Raw genomic sequence first — 6,000 nt, forward strand, 5'->3', positions numbered from 1 at the left:
CTGGTTTAGTTCTGTAAATCAGTGCACATAAGAAAGAGTTAAGTGACGAAGTCCAACCTATTTTAACTGGTCTTTCTCTGAGTAAAGCTCACCTAGATTTACAAAACAATACTTCAATATCTTACCAAGAAGGGTTCAAAGTAAATATTAACCCCTTTTTTCAAGCACTTAGTTACCGAGGCTGTTCAAAGTACAACGTCTCTGCAATAGGATCTCATCTGCTGACAAAAACATGATTTGATGCCAAGGTTTCTTCTGGAACACCAATTACTTGGTATGCCACCTACTTGTAAACCAGATCCACAAAAAGTACTGTCATCTTTAGGTTGTAAGTGCTACCAATTAGGGACTCTGTCTACAAGTATCTTTCGAGAACCTAAGAACTCAGCAGTGAGGTTGGTGGAAAATCTTTATCCAAAGTACTTTCATAAGAATTTAAAGAGAAATGTTGCCATTCAGTTTTGTTCACAGGAGATTCCTTTGGTACAAGAGGAAGCTCCAAATCAGAAACGAAGAAACTCTTTAATGGAGTTCAGAGGTAGTAGAAGGTCCCAGCACAAACTTCTTGCTTTGGAATTTGGACACCAACTTTCATTGCCATGCACAAAAGAAAACTTTGGTTTGGATTTTGTATCTACTGGATTCTTAGCATACAGCTTCTGCAGTCAATACAATCATGAGGAAAACAGTGAACCAGGAAAACAACTAAAATAAAAAGCCCTAAAGGTCCAGTCAGACAAGTCAATTCCTTGCACACAATATTCCTAACAAGACACCAAAATGTTTGATGCATGTTTATGGACTTCCCAATGGTGAAAAGCAGTAGTGATAAGACCTCCTACATCCCTGAAGTATCTACCTCAGGAAGCCTGGCTTCTTGCAGCCAAGAAAAAGGCCTCCAAAGCTTCACAGCAACTTTGCCTGTGCATTGTAGAATAAGGGCCTCACATTTACAACTACTTATTTGAATTTGAAAACAGAAAGAGAGGGAAAAAAACTCATTTTAAAAAGACAATTCCAGCTTGACTGTGTTAGTCCAGGACTATAACTACTAATATAGGACAAGAAGCCAAAATCCCCCCCAAGCACTAAAACAGCAAAGGTCTCTTTGCAAATCACAGCAGGGACAGAATGGCTTTTCAAACAAGCATTTATGATCAAAGGGCTACAGCATATGATAAATATTTATATGGCCCATTAAATAATAGTCTGTATAAATATTATTCAAAATGTGCGTGCTGGAAACTACAGACTTCCCAGTTTATCCTTAAACAAATGTGTTAGTTTTCCCACATAGGCAATGAAAAAAGGACAGGGGAAACTGTCATTTGTAAAAATATTTCTTTATAAAAAAATGAAAACCCTTAACATTGCTTATTTTAATCTAAAAGGAATGACTACGTAACCAGAGGACTGCTTCTTTACAACTAACTATTAAACTCAGTCTGTCCTACCTTGCTACAGAGTTATCAAAGTGCCAGGACATACCTTTATTAAAGCTATAGTAGAGGAACGCTGCACACTCACATGAATGCAGGCTGGAGCTCAGAGCAAGTATTTATCAGCTGCAAGTATAGATTTTGTGGTATCATGTGTAAATCCAAGGAATTCTGAAGGACTGGCATGTCTGTTTGAAACTTTGATCTTTGGAACGCTGCAGGCTGCCCAGACCCAGTGATCACGGATAAACAGTGTGGTTTTAGTAGTGCAGCTGTGCTTTTCTATGGATTACCAAGAAAAAGATTAACAAACTCAAATTAGGCTTTATAATCTTAGTGTGAAAAGATCTAAACATGTTTAACAAAAGCTCTTTTTCAATTGTAGGAAGGGGATAAAACCAAAGAAGCAGGTTTTGATATTATATTGGAAATTCAGAGCTTTGTTGGCTTTCTAGAGTTTTGATAACCTCACAAAAGTGGTGGTGGCAGAGCAGCAATCTCTTCTTGAAGACAGTGAGCTCCCTTTCCTCTTCCAGGTTCTTTAATTCCTGTTTGGATGTGAAAAGACAAAGGCAGCACATGTCTGTGTGGGAGAGTGGGAGCAGATGGGGAATTCAAATGCTGTGTTGAAGGGCAGTACTAATATAGAATAATACCTTTAAAATGCCCAAGGGACTGTGCTATAACTATCAACAAGCATTTATTTTTCAGCTCCCCAACAGCGAACAAAACAAAAACAAGGAACAAAAGCACACCTCCTCTCCCCTTTTCCCTTTCCAAAACAGAAACACGTACATGCAGGAGATTGGTGCCTTAGGAATGTGGGGACTGTGCTAACAATAACAAAACTGGAGCAAGTTAAAAACCAAGCTGGAGAAAGTTTGCTTCTCCATTAAAAACCAAGCACATCAAGGTTACTTCATTCATTCTCTGGTAAATTCTGCAGAGCTTTCTCACACCTCAGAACAACAAAAAACAGCTTCAAACACTGTAAGAGATCTCAGTTTAACAGAATCAGACCCCAACTCCCAGTCCCATAATACTTATATTGTTCCACCAAAACCTTCCTAATTGCCCCCCTACCCCCCTACACTGTAATCCATTCTCAATAAATCCCACCACAGGGCTGAAAATATTCTACTACTTTCTAGTATCTCCTTTTCTCTCTATAAATAATTCACTACATACTAATCTTCTGTAATGTCTCTCCATATGGGTTTTTTTTTTTTTCCCCTCTATCAGTGTCCAAGACAAAGCATTACTTCATCACTGCCTTCTGCCCTTTAATTGTAGCTTTTGTATTTTAAATACTTTCAGGGCAAACTACTTCCACCTGCTCTGATATAAAACAAGACATATCCCAGTTTACCCTGGTGTAATTGATTAGCAAAGAAAGGAAAATGAGTAAGCAAATTATTCTAAGAAATGAGATCGAAAACTGATTTAGTTTCCGCTTCTACTGCCTACTAGATATCACACTCACGAGCAGAAAGATGTCAGCATGACCAGTGTCAACAAACATCAAGCTCCTAAATGCAGAACACAGTTGTTTTTCTCTATAATCTGCTCTAGGAGAGATTTGTACTAAAACAAAAAAAATGATGCTCTCCTTCCAGTCTTGAACTCACTCTATGGGCAGATACAGCACATAGAACTGTTGATCAAATAAGAGCAACAGCATTCTGGACCCTGATGAAAGAGAAGAGCATGGCTGCAATGGGTCAGATGAAGGGTCCAATTAGTACAGTATCCTGCCACAAACAACAGAAGCCATAAGAAAAGTATATGCCTGCCCTTTTCATCCAGCAATACTTCCCCAAGACACTTTCTTCCTCCTGCTATCTATAGCAGAGGCATTTTCTGAGCCAGAAATTTTATCTTTAGGATTAACAGACCTTGAAGGCATTTTCCTCCCCCAATTTGTTTGTGCTCTTTCTGAATCCAGGGAAACTTTTGTAACTGCAAACTACTGTGGTAATGAGCTACAAAGTTCTGTGTAAACAATGAAAGAAAAAGTCCTTTCATTTGTTCTGAGCATGCCACCTGCTAGTTTTGTTTGATGTGCCTGAGTTCCAGTGCTAGAGGAGACATTAAACAATGGCTCCATGTTTACCTTCTCCAAGCAGCCACGATTACATTGCATTCTGAATTGGCCCCAGAAGGCTCACTGCAGCTGTCTACTGACCATGGCTGATGAGCTGAACTGACAATCTTAACATGGTCAGGTATGTCAAAAAGCATTTTTCTGCTCTCTGACTGTTCATAGACGTGGCAGTAATAAGTACCATAACAGAGTGCAGTAGTCCAGTACTAATATGCAGCTAGTAATGACCCCAAGACTGCTTTGGGCAAGTAGAGATATTGCTCAGAGATGCCCACAGCAGAAAAATAACATGCTGGTGTCAACTGAGAGGTGCTGCTTTGGAGCACAGAGGTGGCTATGGCAGGCCAGGGATTTCAAACTTCAAGCAGTTCCCAAAACACTGGCCCTCAAAGTGTAGCTAAGAGCAATCCAGGAGCTCCTCCCTTGAAGAAGACTTGGCTACTGCTCACCCTGGTTTTCTTCAAAATGAAGATCAAGGCACCCACGTGGTTTCTGCACGCTCTGATAGGCCTGCATCACAACAGGCATGAGAATAACACCGCAGCGTGCCTTGCAAAGCTGCCTGGGCAGAAACAGGCTGTGAGGCCAAAGGCAGACCGGCTCTCACTCCAAGGTTAGCAATGTGACAGTCCCTAACTGGGCTCCCCCGTTTGCTCCCTGGCCTGTAACTATGCTGCACAAAAGGAACCAGGCCAGCTCCCTGCTCCACTGTTCATCTAACACCAGGAACAGCAGGAAACAGCTGCAGAGAGGAGCTCTCAGGAAAAAGGAAGGCTGAGCAAAGAGCCACAAAATGAGAAGACACAATCTACTAAGGAAACCCAACAGCTCCAATTCCCTCCAGGGCTCTCTTGGCTCTGCTTGGACTGGGCCATCACCTCAACAGCAGGGTCTGATGATGCATTCATTGAAGGCAGTGGCAAAACTCCCAGCCATATTAGCAGTTCAGAATTAAACTCTTGACACTTGTGAACATCACAGGTGCACTCACACGTCTGCAGCATTTTGAATGCTTGCCATAACCCACAATTTGTCAAACAGAGGAAACATTCATCAGTTTATGCCAAGACACAATTCTCACGCTGGAAAACCTAAGGAATTAAGAGGGTATGTAGCAGCACCCTTTCTTCTCCACACCCTGAAAACAGCAACTGATAGAATTCATGTACACCAACCTATTTAGATCCATTCCCTCCTCTGACACTGCAGCTGCGCGCATCCCTAAAGGCTGTGCTAATGATCTGGCAGACAGACATGTCCCAAATGACACCGCAGAATGCTTGAAGCTGTGAAAGGAGACACTATCTTGTTTACATTGACTGTGTGGGGGGAAAAAAATGCCATCTGATTATTACATAAATTCTAGCTGTAACAGCTTCATGACTAGTTGAAAGGAGGTAACAGGCTCCAAAATGACTGAGGGATCCAAGTGGTTGGATCCATCAGCTTCTTAACCTAATGCTAAGGAAGATCTTTCTTATTCCAATGTCTTTATCACTTTAACCTATCCGATGCTGGACAGAAAGAATAATTTCTACTCATTGCCAGTAAAAGAGAGCCAGATTCCTCTACTGTGACTTTTGTATTTTTTCATTTTCTTCTAGGTTATAATGGCATTGGAGAAACAAATTAAAGACAATAAACCAACAAAACATACAAAAAAGAAGCATACAGTAAACACACCCCTAGCACAATGATGTTAATTCACAAAATATCTGTCTAAACTATAAAATACAACTTGGAGTAGAATGCAATTTGAAAGGCTCAACTGCAGTTCATGTAACCATACATACACCAGCTTTAAACTGAATTACTGGAGCAAATTGGCCTTGGCATCAGGAGCTTCAGGTTGGAGAACATAATCTTACATGGCACCTTGGGTAAATAAAGCCATTCTGCTACTGTGGACACCAAATTTGCCAGCTGAAGTTAATGCTGATAACTCTTAATTACATCTGTAGATTCCAGTGCTACATCAAGGTTGAATTTGGCACTAGCTGTGTGATTACGTATCAGCAGATCAGTATAAAAATAATTTGTTCTGAGTTCACAGTTTTATGAAATGACAAAACATCAAAATTAGCATTCTGGCTGAAATCCACTGCATTTCCCATCAAGGCTTACACATTTAAGCAACATCTGAACCAACTGTCTATAATTACTCCTGGCAGATACTGGAACACTTAGGCCAGTAGTAGAGGCAATGGTGAAATCAATTTTTAAACACATGCTGTAAACCACTTCTTTCAAGATGCTCAGCCCAGAGCAAACGTGTCCATAAGCTGAATCCATGGTTTACTATACAGTATTTGTTCACTCTCACATAGCAAAAGCATGAGGAGAATGACAGCCCTGAGTAATCCGTCATTTTAAAATTAAACATTTATTTGGGCTGCAATTCCAAAAACACTAGCCCTGCAGTTGCTGTCACAAGTACTTAAGAGGAAGTCAGGTTTC

The sequence above is a fragment of the Psittacula echo genome (assembly GCF_963264785.1).
Source record: "Psittacula echo genome assembly, chromosome: 7".
Classification (NCBI taxonomy): domain Eukaryota; kingdom Metazoa; phylum Chordata; class Aves; order Psittaciformes; family Psittacidae; genus Psittacula; species Psittacula echo.